Source organism: Pristis pectinata, chromosome 18 (genome assembly GCF_009764475.1).
Source record: "Pristis pectinata isolate sPriPec2 chromosome 18, sPriPec2.1.pri, whole genome shotgun sequence".
Classification (NCBI taxonomy): domain Eukaryota; kingdom Metazoa; phylum Chordata; class Chondrichthyes; order Rhinopristiformes; family Pristidae; genus Pristis; species Pristis pectinata.
This window is the reverse complement of record NC_067422.1, coordinates 5,320,637-5,334,176: the sequence shown is the minus strand read 5'-3', so window position 1 is coordinate 5,334,176 and position 13,540 is coordinate 5,320,637.

Here is a 13,540-nt window from a genome sequence, read left to right as displayed (position 1 = left end):
CAGGGGAACTTCTACATCCACTAGAGAGGACAGAGCCTTGGGTTAATACTTAATCCAAAATACGTGCAGCACACCTTCAGTACTGAAGATTTCACCTTCTTTACGTTCTTTGAATGGGAACTTAGCTCCCACTTCTAAATCACAGGTGAAAGTATAAACCATTGATTCAAGGTAAACACTTTAATGTACTAGAATATAAGAAATGGTTCAATAACCAGCCTTTAGATTTGAGGAGAGAGGCAGCAGGTGGCTGCTTTGTGTTCACATCTATCAATGTCACATCTATCTATACTGCCTATTTATCTTCTATTAAAATTCTAATTTATACTAATGTATAACATATTGCAATAGTCGTGAATGTAAAAGAAACCAATACTGAACAAATTCATATTAACAGCTTTTTTGTCTAAAGCTACACATTTAACAAAGATAGAATTCTTCCTCAGGGTGGTGCTGTAACCTCAAAAAAAGGTAATGGACTGGAAACAGCTGGGAAAAGCTAATCCTTCCGCACTGAACTGCTGCCTTTTTCCTTCCCCACCCACCCTTGCACGTCAAGAAATTCAGGACTCCCACTCAAAAGTGGAAATCCCGAATATGTGGACTGATCTCAGCTGATGGTGGGGCTCCAGGGTCAAACTTCATCCAGAGACCCACGATGAAGCACAGGCTTGTAGTAACTGCCTGGCAGTTAGGCTGGGGAATTTGCCCATTGAACCCAGATGGATTGTGAATGGAGAAGATTGGCTGCCAGGGAATACGGTAAGTATGCAATGACATTTTTTTAATTAATTGAGTTCACTTTAATATGTTCAATTCTTTAAAGGTGTTTAAAGTGATTTAATTTTTAAATTTATTTAGAACATGGAACATTATAGCACAGTACAGGCCCTTCTGCTCACAATGTTGTGCTGACATTGATCTATCTAACACTTCCCTCCCACATAAACCTCCATTTCTCTATCATTCATGTAACAGAAATTGATAACAATTCAGAGATGAGCAAAAGCTATTAAAAATCAATTAAACTATAAAAATATTTCAAAACTTGTTGGCAATTTGTAAAAAAAAATGAAATAACTTGCAAGCATTTCTGCTCAAAGAACAGAACTTTTTCTTCCAGCTTGGACACATCACGACATTCCAGACTCCACACTGAAGATCATCATTTCCAGCAGTTTTATTGCAGATTTTCAGCAATACTTTGACCAACTTCTGTAGTTTCAGATAATTTAAACTCATCTCGATCCATCTATTTTTTCCTCGTCCAATTACCACTTCCCTTTTGCCTTGTATCGTCACCTCTTCCGTCATTTAATATATCCTGTCTTCCACACCATCAAAGATCTTTTGTTATGTTCCTGTCTTCCTGCCCCATTCTCCGTGTTTTACACCTCACTGGTTTAGAATTACAGGCTTGTTGAAGCAGTGACACCTGGGGAAATCTGCTGCTTACTGCAAGACACATCAGCAGTGATGTTCCAGTATGCACAACACACAGTGGAAGAGGTCTTGTACACTTTATGCAAACCAAGTCCTTCCATTCGGTGACTGGCATTGTTAAGAGGTGGGAATTGGTTAAAGTTCAGGTTAAAGTTTAGGGTTAGGGGTTGATTGTGGACAGTTGGGCCATTGCCCCTCTTGTGTTTGTTATTTTCATCCACTGAGACTCTCGGTTTCAGTGGTGACTGGTTGATGCACCCTCTTCATCAACAGTCCAACCTCACTTCCCCCTATCCACCCCAGACTGGGGTTCTGTGGGGGGTGAGTATCTAGACCCCCATAAGAGGATGTATGTTGTTGAGGAATATTCATGCTTAACCCTAAATGACAAGCATCCTAGTGATATTTTAGCACGAGGCAAGGTGCTGGAGTTTTTGAGGGGCAGGTGGGAAGGTAAGGAATAGATGATATTTGGAACCAGGGCTCAGAACTCAGTGTTTTAGGAGTTCAGAGTGTCAAAGTCAAAATCAAGTTTATTGTCATCTGCACAAGTCCATGTGTGCACAGGTGTAATGAAAAACTTACTTGCAGCAGCATCACAGGCACACAGCATCAGATAAGCAGCATTCACAAGAAAAACATAAATTAAACATAAATTATACACAATTTTTACAAGAAAGAACACAACTAGAACAAAAAAAGCAAAGACCATTTTTGTGCAAAGTGATCAGGGTGGTCACAGTGTTGCTAAACTGTAGTGATGAGGGCTGTGCCGGTTGGTTCAAGAACTGAATGGTTGAAGGGAAGACGCTGTTCCTGAACCTGGTGGTGTGGGACTTCAGGCTTCTGTACTCCTGCCCAACGGTAGCTACGAGAAGATGGCATGGCCCGGATGGTGGGGATCTTTGATGATAGATGTTGCCTTTTTGAGGCAGCGGCTCATGTAGGTACCACTGATGGTGGGAGATAGGTGTGTCATTCTGTTTTAGGGATGTGTATGAGGAGCACAGGATATACCTGTTTATCTCTGGAACTTGTTTCTTTACTAATCAATAGTCTAGCCTATTTGTTTTGGAGACTTAGGTTAGGATTAGGTTTAATGTTGGGAAACCCTGCAGCAAATTCTGCAGTTTACACAGAAGTGGAAAACCAAGAGCTGTTGTCAGTCATCGCCTGCTCCCCCACCACCTCCTCCGGTGTGAACTATTCTGACTGTTAACCTCACACCTTGCTGAATGTGACCTTGTTGTTCTTCAACTACGTTCTAAGCCAGAATTACCACCTGACAACTTCACTGGCCCCAAAAAATTGTTTTTAGATGTGTGTTCAAATTCCCTCACTATTATTTTAATATCCCATGGTTTAACAGTTGTTCTTATTTTAACACAGAAGCAGGATATTGTGGATGCTGCAGGTTGGAGGTCATCAACCTTTTGTTTTGAGTTTGCAGGTCATCCCCAGTTACAGCAGGGTTCCGTTCCTGTGAACCGTTCGTACCACGGATGGTTCACAAGTCGGAAATGTGCCCACGAACTGCATTTCCACGTGACGGAAGATGCCTGCAGCCCCACAGCAGCCGGCAAATCCATCCCGCTGGTCTCCCAAACACTCGTTCATATGTACAAGCTGTACATAAGTCGGGCATTCGTGAGCTGGAGAGAACCTGTACTATGGTATTTTAGCTTCCATGTTATGTCCCAGTCGTTAATTTGTTCCCTGCAAATATTAACTACATTATTTAAATCTGTGTTTTTTATTTCCTATTTCCTGGTTGTGAGGATTGTTCAATGTGATTGGTTGATTAGGTTGCTGGATGTTATCGTTGTTGTTGGGTGCCAGACATCCTTGGGAACAAAGATGCCAATCAGATTTGTCAGGAGTTTCCCTTGAGGTTAGAATTCACACCATCTCTTTGCTGCTGACTGCAAAACCAAAGTTAATGCTTTCACACTAAATTATAAAATTAAGACTTTCATTTATAAAGCAAGTGTCCTTGGGACCTTCCTGTGTTCTTTTTTAGTGTAGTCACAGTGGGAGTGTTGAAAACATGGCAGGAAGTTCGTGTATAGATGGGTCCAGTGAACAGCTTTGTGAAATAATCAGGTCACAGGTTTTACTGATGTATAAGGATAAATGTGCCCAGGCAGTAACTCCCACTGCCCCTTGATTTAATCACATTCACAGACAGCACCTCAGTGCCCCTTAGCCAAGACTTCTGTGCCCAAATTTCTGGATTGAGACTTGAGAGGGATTTGAAGCCACAACTTTCTGACTGAGAGGCAGGAATGCCATTGGTTTATAAGTTTGCCCAGAAGGGTGGGGTATGAGTGGGGATGGGGGTGAAGCTGGCTCGGGGAATGAAATGGTGAATGGGACCAGTGTACACCTCTCTCAAAAAACTAACACATCACATCTTGTACTCTGTGCATCAGCAACATCACTATCCGAAGTAAGGGACATCATCACCAGTTAAAAGCTTTTATACTTCAAGGTCAAATTAATTTGAAGAGAACAAGGAGATGTAGTTTTGAGGAAAGGAATCTTGTCTAACATAAGCCTCAAGAAACAATGGAGGGAGAGAACTGAGAAAAAAATTATCATTGCCAATACACAGCCTGCTGGAGGCTGCCGTGACTTCTCTGACTGACAGTATCGAGAATTAAAGAAATAAGTTCTGTTTGAACACCAGCTATAAGTCACATCTTCAGGACTTCTCAAGGCATTGCATTATTAATTTCCTCTGAAGAGCAGTTGCTTTTGACTTGTGGCCAACAGCAGTTCCTAAATGCACCCAGCACGATCCAACTCACAGTAATAGAAACAAGTGGTCAGTTAATCTGTGTTTGTTAATCATTGTTCATTTTTAATCATGATGCTGTTGACAGAAGAGTGTTGCATGTTTGGAGAGATCTCTTTCTTAATCACATGGAGTCAATGATATCTTTAATATCTGCCTTGAAAGGCAGACAGAATCTCAGTCCAATATGGAATTGTAAAATCAGAGAATCATAGAAACACACACCATTTAACCCACCGTGTTCATGGTGCGTAACATAATCCACATCCTAGTTCTGGACTGAAGCCTTGTAGTGAAAGGCTCTTCCAACATTCTTCCAACTACCTTTTCAATGTGATGGGGGTCTCTGTCTCCACCACCTTTACAGGCAGTGAGTCCCTCAACTTTGCCCTAGTCCTGCCATAATTCTTACCTTAAATCTCTCGTCTCTGCTCCCTCTGCTCGAGAGCTTTTACCACTAACATCCATGAGAATATATCCTAGGGCAAGGCACCAAACTGACAATGCGCCTCACAGCTATAAGGTACCTTCACACAAGCTGTTTACTCCCTACCGGTGTCTAATAGTTGTCATTCCAGTGCTTCTCACTGGGACTAAGTGCATCTGCCTCCTGTTAAATAGACATGCAGCCATGTTAGTGACTCCAAGCTTCAGCCTTTAGTTCCCCTCCTCCCCTCCCACATCATGTTCTAACATTTCACTCACAAAATCCAAGTCAGCTCCTAACAGAGGAATCTCATCAATCCCCCTCCTGTCTTTCCCTACATTCCTGCAAATTATTTCCCCCAAGTACCCATCCAATTCCCTTTGGAAAGGTCTGGCTGCCTGTTTCTACACTTCTACAGGAAATATATCCCAGATCACTACATCGTTACACTGCGCAAAAGAAAGGTTTTCCCTCACATTTCCCTGTATCTTTTGCCCAAAGCTGTGGCCACAAGGACCAGTGTTGAGACCTCTGTTGTTTATAAGACTTATTAATGACTTGGATGAAAATGTAAGTGGTCCCATCCACTAATGGGAAGACCTTCCCTCTTCAGAACACAGAACAGTCCAGCACAGGTGCAGGGCCTTCGGCCCATCATGTCTGCACCGACCACCATGCCAAATGAAACTAATTGCATTTGCCTGCGCAGTCTCCATAACACTCTATTCCTCACTTGTTCATTTGTCTGTCTAAATGCCTCTGAAATGTTATTATCATTTCTGCTTTCACCACCTCCCTGAGCAGCACATACAAGGCACCCACCACTCTCTGTGTAAAAAAGTTGCCTCACAAATCTCCTTTAAACCTTCCCCCCTCACCGTAAACCTATGCCCTCTAGTATTTGACATTTCCACTCTAAGAAAAAGATTCTGACTATTGACTCTATCTACACCTCTCATAATTTTATGTGTTTCTAACAGGTCGCCCCTCAGCCTCCAAGGCTCCAGAGAAAGCAATCCAAGTTTGTTCAACCTCTCCTTACGGCTAATGTACTCCAGTTCAGGCAACATCCTGATGCACCCTCTCCAAAGTCTCCACATCCTTCCTGTAATGTGGCAACCAGAACTGCAGACAAATCCTCCAAATGTGGCCTATCCAAAGTTTTATAGAGCTGCAACATGAGTTGCTAACCTTTAGACCCAATGCCCCGATCAATGAAGGCAAGTGTGAACGTATGCCTTCTTTACCATTCTGTCCACTTGTGTTGCCACTTTCTGGGAGCCATGGACTTGCACCCTGAGATCCCTCTGTACATCAGTGCTCCTCAGGGCCCTGCCATTTACTGTATACTTTCCTCTTGCATTTGTCCTCCCAAAATGCAGCACCTCACACTTGTCCTGATTAAACTCCATCTGCCATTTCTCCCCCCAAATTTCCAACGGATCCTTTGACAACCTTCCTCACTCTCCGCAACTCCACCAATTTTCATGTCATCTGCAAAGCTACTAATCCCACCACCTACATTTTCATCCAAGTCATTAATAAGTCTTATAAACAACAGAGGTCTCAACACAGATCCTTGTGGAACATCACTGGTCACAGGCTTCCAGTCAGAGAAAGGCCGCTCCACCATGACACTCTGTCTTCCATGACCAAGCAATTTTGGAGCCAATTTACCTACTCACCATGGATCCCATATGATTTAATCTTTTGGACCAACTTACCACAAGGGAGCTTGTCAAATGCTTTACTAAAGTCCATGTAAACATCCATGGTTTTACCCTAATCAACCATCTTCATCACTTCCTCAAAAATCTCAATCAGGTGTGTGAGACAGGACTTCCCCGCACTAAGCCATGCTGACTATCCTGAATATGCTCATGCTTTTCCAAATGTAGGTAAATCCCGTCCCTAAAAATCTTCTCCAATAATTTCCCTACCACTGATATAAGGCTCACTGGCCTATACTTTCCTGATTAGTCCCTGTTGCCCTTTTTGGCTATTCTCCAGTCTTCTGGCAACTCACCCATGGCTAAAGAGAATACAAAGATCTCTGTCAGGCCTCAGCAATCTCCTCCCTTGTCTCCCTCAATATCCTTGGAAAGATCCTATTAGGCCTTAGGAAAACGATCATGGCCTTTTCCACCTTAGTTGTTACATGGAGAACAACACAGTTTCTCCTGTCTACTCCAGAATCTCCCAATCCTGGTAATGGTTTCTGCCCCCTCTGTAAGGTGTGATGGCCAGAATTGGAGACAATACTCTAACCAGTGGTTAGTACACATTCAACATAATCACCTTGCTTGTGTCCTCATTGCCTCCACTTCTGAATCCCGGGATCCTCTGTACTTCACTAACTACTCTCGCAACCTGCCCTGTCACTTTCAATGAGTCACCTGTACACCTGGTCCCTCTGTCCCTGCACACCCCCTAGAGCTGTGATATTTACTCAATTGTGTTCTTTTGCCGAAGTGTATGACTTCACACTTCTTATATTAACTTTATCTGCTGTTTACTCTGACCTCCCACAGCCTACTTCTATCCCCCCACTGACTACCGTACCTCCAAATTTGACGTCACTGCAAATTTTGAAATGTTACATTGAACACCCGTTTTCAAGGTGTTGACACATCAAAATACACAGACCCTCAAGGTTTGGCGCCTGACACTTTGCAGGCAAATTTGATGTGGCATTTGCAGAAAGCATCAATCAACCGTGTGAGAAAGGTTTAAAGATGGTTCATCGAGGGTTGCTGCCACTCTGATGCTAAACCCCAGGCACACAAGTGGGGGGGAATTCATCTCATTTGTCCTTCCTATCTCCTGATACTGTCACATCTTTTCCTAGCCATAATTACTTCCCGCTGGGGAAAAGGACGAGGACATCAGGCACATGGGAGCACCACCACCTACAGGTTCCACTCAGTTACACACCACCCTGACTTGCCACTCAATCCTCATTGCTGGGTCTAGATCCTGAAACTAAAGATACCTCCCTTGGTCAAGTAGCCTGTTGATAATCAGTGTTAAGGCTCACACAAAGGTAAGGCACTAGAAGCTTCCTTCCATCCATGGAAACTTATCCCAACCAAATATTTATATCAGCAGGAGGAGAAGATTGGCAATAAAATATGCCTGAGGATTTTCTGGAAGTGAGCAAAACTCCAGTGGCTCTGTACTAACCCAATGTAACTGCACTGTGTAATGAATTGACCTGTACGATCGGTATGCAAGACAAGTTTTTCACTGTACCTCAGTACAAGTGACAATAATAAACCAATTCCAATACCAACTCTGCTCACCAATTGTTCTCCACAATGCAAATTTATTCCGTGTTTAATTAACTGCTTTGATTTATACAAGTAGATGTGAGACTGAATGTTTCTCTCCTTGATAACACTGTCTGGTTGCAGCCAGTGACTGAATTACCTAAATCTTTTGCTGCCTGTTTTCTGAACTCTTGAGATTTTGGACTTCCTGTGATGGAAAGTTACAGGGTATTGGCTTCTCTCTGGTAACACTTAGATGGAGAGATTTGAAAATAAGGAGAAGGATTTTAGAAGTTAGGCCCCAAAAAACCCCCAAAATGCTGGAGGAACTCAGCAGGTCAGGCAGCGTCTATGGAGGGAAATGGGATGTTGATATTTCAGTTTGAGGCCCTTCATCTGAACATTTCAACTGTCCATTTCCCTACACAGATGCTGCTCAACCCACTGAGGTCCTCCAGCGTTTTGTTTTTTGCTCCAGGTTCCAGCATCTGCAGTCTCTTGTGTCTCCACTTCGAATTTAAGTGTTACATAACAGGGAGCTAATATAAGTCGGTGAGCACAGGGTGATGGGTGAGTGAGAAAGGGCATGATGAGGGACCCTGACCCTGTGTTCGGGTGTCAGCCGGAGCTCAGTGGGTAAAATTATGTCTTCTGATATTTTGTTGCAGATTTTCTCAAAACAGAGAAGGCCATTCAGTCCATCGAGTCTATGCCAGATCCCAGAGCAGTCTCATCAATTCCATTTCCCCAATTATTTTCCTGAACCCATTCTCTCTCACGGCCATTAACTCTCCACTAATTCCCCTCACTCTCACATACACGAAGAGGATACTTATGGTGGCCCATTAATTTACCGGCATGTCTTTGGGAGGGAAACGGAGCACCTGGAGGAAACCCATGCAGTCACATGGAGAACATCTGAGGTCAGGATCTGTGGAGCTGTGCAATAGCAGCACTACCAGCCGCGCCACTGTGCAGCCAAATCCCACTCCAGAGGCTTAACCACAGAATCAGTGCAGGGTGTACCATGTGGTCTCAGACGCTGCCTTTCAGGTGAGGCATTACATTGAGCCCTTGTCTACCTACGCAGGAGGACTTTGGAGAATGCTCACGTGTTTTGAGTAAGAGTGGTAAAGTCCTCCCCAGCATCCTGCTTGTTGTATGCCTCTCAAGTAATAGCCCTCTAGATGTACGGCAGAGAGCATTCTGACTGGTTGCATCACTGCCTGGTATGGTGGCTACAATGTGCAGAGGCTGCAGAGGGTTGTAGACTCAGCCAGCTCCATCACGGGCACAACCTTCCCCACCATCAAGGACATCTTCAGGAGGCGGTGCCTGAAGAAGGTGGCATCCATCACTAAGGACCCTCACCATCGGGGACATGCCCTCTTCGCGTTACTACTATTGGGGAAGAGGCAGAGGAGCCTGAAGACCCACACTCAATGATTCAAGAACAGCTTCTACCCCTCCACCATCAGATTTCTTAACGGTCCATGAACCCATCAACACTGCCTCATTATTCCTTTTTATTTGCACAATTTATTTACTTATGTAATTTATGGTAGTTTTATGCCTTTGCATTATACTGCTGCTGCAAAACAACAAATTTCATGTTGTATAAGTCAGTGATAATAAATCTGATTCTGATTCACTAAAACAGATTATCTTCTCATTATTACTTTGCTCTGGGAGTTTGCTAGACTCAAATTGGCGCCTGTGTTTCTAAATTGAAACAATGACAGTGTCTCAAAAGTATTTAAGTGGTTGTGAAGCACCTCGTGGTAGTTTTAGCAGTGAATGGCTGTTATGTTAATGAAAGAGTTTCACTTGATTTCCCCTCACTCAGTAAACACTTTTTTCCCTCCACTGAAAATCAATAAACCTGAAGATACTGGAAATCCGAAACAAAAAGCAGAAAATGCTGGAACAGCTTGGCAGTCAGGTAGCATCTGTGGGACAAGAAATGGTCAATGATCTGTGACTCTTTGTCAGAACTGCATCTGAAACTTCTGAGTTCTTATGAAGGATCCCAGACCTGAAACAGTAACTGTTTCTCTCTCCACTGATGCTGACTGACCTGTTGAGTGTTTCTGGCATTTTGTATTCCTCTCCCTTCCACTGTTGCTCATCAGACCAAGACCATGAACCTGATCCAACTTTTCGTTCAATATCGAAATCAAGAATAAAATGGAGGTGAAGCCCAACGTCCATTGTCATGGCTCAGGGAATGCCTGAGTTTTAACTGGAATTATCTTTAACATTCCCAAATTTCTGTCTCAAATGGCCACTTCTTACTTGAGGCCACAGTGTTGCTGACACAGTCTGTGGGATGTTCTGAGGGTAGGTTGTCTAAATCCTGCCAAGACAGGCATCCAACTGAAGTTCTTGAGCCTGTCCCGGAGAGGGAGGAATTGGAGCAATGAACAAAGCAATGAATGAAAGTAATTTTGTGGAGCACCTGACCACCCAATGTCAAGTTTGTGTTGCAGTAATTACACAGCTACACTCCTGCCGCGACCTGCAGTTTGAACTAGCAAAATCAGCAGCAGCTGGCGTTGCATAATAGGCCCATGATTGATATTTGATTGCTGGTGTTTGAAAACTCCTTTAAATGTGATCACAACCACATGACGAGTATTAATTGTCTTGTGGCAGGACTGAGAGAGCCAATGAAACAATCAATGAGAGAGTGTCTTCTGTGAATATTTAACTGAAGAGTTGATAAATATATCACACAACATGAGCCATTCTAACTTTGTGTTGGCGCATGATTTGGGCACATTCTTCCAGCATTTTCTGTGTTGCTCCCGTGTTTCAGATACTATGTTTAAATCCCACTGTTCCACCTTTTGTATTTTTTCTGTCTTTCTTCTGTCCTCATTTGTGTCCGTCGATTTACATCTCCTCCAGACAGACCAACTACGACCCGCTCTCAGCCAGCACCACCACCTCTTATGTCATTCAGTCTCTCGGTCTCCATCCTGTTACAGACATTTCCTTTGTCCACTCACCTTTTCCCCTTCCTTGCAATTCAAAACGTGTTCAATTTCTAACTTTTCCTAGCTTTAATGAAAGATTCTTAACCTGAAAAATTCATTCTGTTTCTCTCTCCACAGACCTGCTAAGTATGTCCAACATTTTCTGTTTATCTTCTGATACTGAGAGGCCTGGATAGTGAGGATGTGGAGAGGATGCTTCCATCAGTAGGAGAGTTTGGGATCAGAGGCACACCCTCAAAATAAGGGATGTCCCTTTAAAACTGAGATGAGGAGGAATTTCTTCAGCCAGGGGGTGGTGAATCTGTGGAATTCATTGTCACAGATGGCTTGGAGGCCAAGTCATTCGGTGTATTTAAGGCAGAGATTGATAGGTTTTTGATTGGTAAGGCGGTTAAGGGTTCTGGGGAGAATGGGGTTAAAATAAATCAGCCATGAACTGAAAGGGGGAGCAGACTCAATGGGCTGAGTGGCCTAATCCTACTCCAGTCTTAATATTTCAGATTTCCAGCATCTGCAGTTTTTGTGCTTGTTGATCACCTACACCATGGTCTGCACACCCTTTGGGTCAATAGTTCAGGTGTTGGTAAATCTGAACCCAAACGTGGGCAAGTCTGGAGTTCATTGAAGTGACCATCCCATTCCCTAGGTTCCTGTAGGAGTAATCAGTTAAACCAATTCCCTAGCTCAGAGGCTAGTGGCATAAATTGAAGTGTTGCTATCAGTGTTGCTAACTCCATCTCCAACAGTTTTCAGATGATATCACCATAGTACTCCATATCTCAAATAATGATGATTGGAGGACAGGAAGGAGATAGAGAGCTTAGTGACATGGTGTCATGATAACAACCTTTCCCTCAATGTCAGCAAAACTAAAGAGCTGGTCATTGACTTCAGGAGAGGGGGAGGTGTACATGCACCTGTCTACATCAATGGTGCTGAGGTCAAGAGGGTTGACAGCTTCAAGTTCCTGGGAGTGAACATCACCAATAGCCTGTCGTGGTCCAACCCTGTAGACGTCACAGCCAAGAAAGCTCACTAGCGCCTCTACTTCCTCAGGATGCTACAGAAATTTGGCATGTCCCCTTTGACACTCACCAACTTTTATCGATGCACCACAGAAAGCATCCTATCTGGATGTATCATGGTTTGGTACGGCAACTGCTCTGCCCAGGACCGCAAGAAACTGCAGAGAGTTGTGGACCCAGCCCAGCACATCACAGAAACCAGCCTCCCCTCCATGGACTCTGCCTATACCTCTTGCTGCCTTGGTGAAGCAGCCAGCATAATCAAAGACTCCACCCACCCGAGTCATTCTCTCTTCTCCCCTCCCCTATCAGGTAGAAGATACAGGAGCCTGAGGGCACATACCACCAGGCTCAAGGACAGCTTCTACTCCACTGTGATAAGACTATTGAATGGTTCCCTTATATGATGAGATGGACTCTTGACCTCACAATCTACCTTGTTTGACCTTGCACCTTATTGTCTACCTGCAATGCACTTCCCTGTAGCTGTGACACTTTACTCTGTATTCTGTTATTGTTTTTACCCTGTACTACCTCGATGCACTGTGTAATGAATTGATCTGTACGATCAGTATGCAAGACAAGTTTTTCACTCTACCTCGGTACAAGTGACAATAATAAACCAATACCAATTAATGTAGGAAGGTCTGCAGTTTGAAGGACTGCACGAAGGTAAGATTGTCATAACATGCCTCATATCAGACATTCAGCGACTACCTGTGTGGAGTCTGCAGGAACAAAATCAGAAAATACCAGAAGCACCCAGCAGGTCTGGCAGCGGAGAATCAGATTCAACATTTCAAACTTTGAGAGACACAAGATGCTGCAGATGCTGGAATCACGAGCAACAACCAATGTGCTGGAGGAACGCAGCGGGTCAGGCAACATTACTCCACCTGAAACATTGACAACTTCTTTCCTCCCACAGATGCTGCCTGACCCACTGAGTTCCTCCAGCGCGTTGACTGTTATTTCAAACTTTGACTCTTGTTTCTCTTTCCACAGATGCTGCCTGATCTTCTGAGTATCTCCAGCAGTTTCAGCATTCCAGTATCAGCAGTTTTTTGCCTCAATGGATTCCATGGAGATTTGTCTAGACTCTTAACCATGGGAATGGTTTTCTGATCAAAAAATAACTTGCAGAGTATAAAATTGGTTGAAATATTCAACATGTGTTTTCCCCAGCATTTATGTAGGGCTGCCTTACATGCACATTCTTAAGGAACAACTTAATATTCTCTTTCTCCTTTCAGCCTTGCTGATGTACTGCAGTTTACATCATGATCAGAAACCTTATCTGTTTAACAGTGTTCTTAATCCAGGCCAGAAGCTGCTACTTTAAACAGCTTTCTGGACAACATTTACCAATCATCCTCTCACTATCCATTCACTCCTTTACCTACTTAGAACAGCCAGACTGCAAAACAAAAGTCCAAAAATACTAAACTCCGATGTTTGCAAAACTGACTTGTGATCTAAAGCTGTCATTTGAGCCTGTTCTTTATCAATTCTGACCAAGTCCACTCTTTTTTAAGGTGTTGAATGATGTAATAACAACTTCCAGCATTTCCTGATTTTAT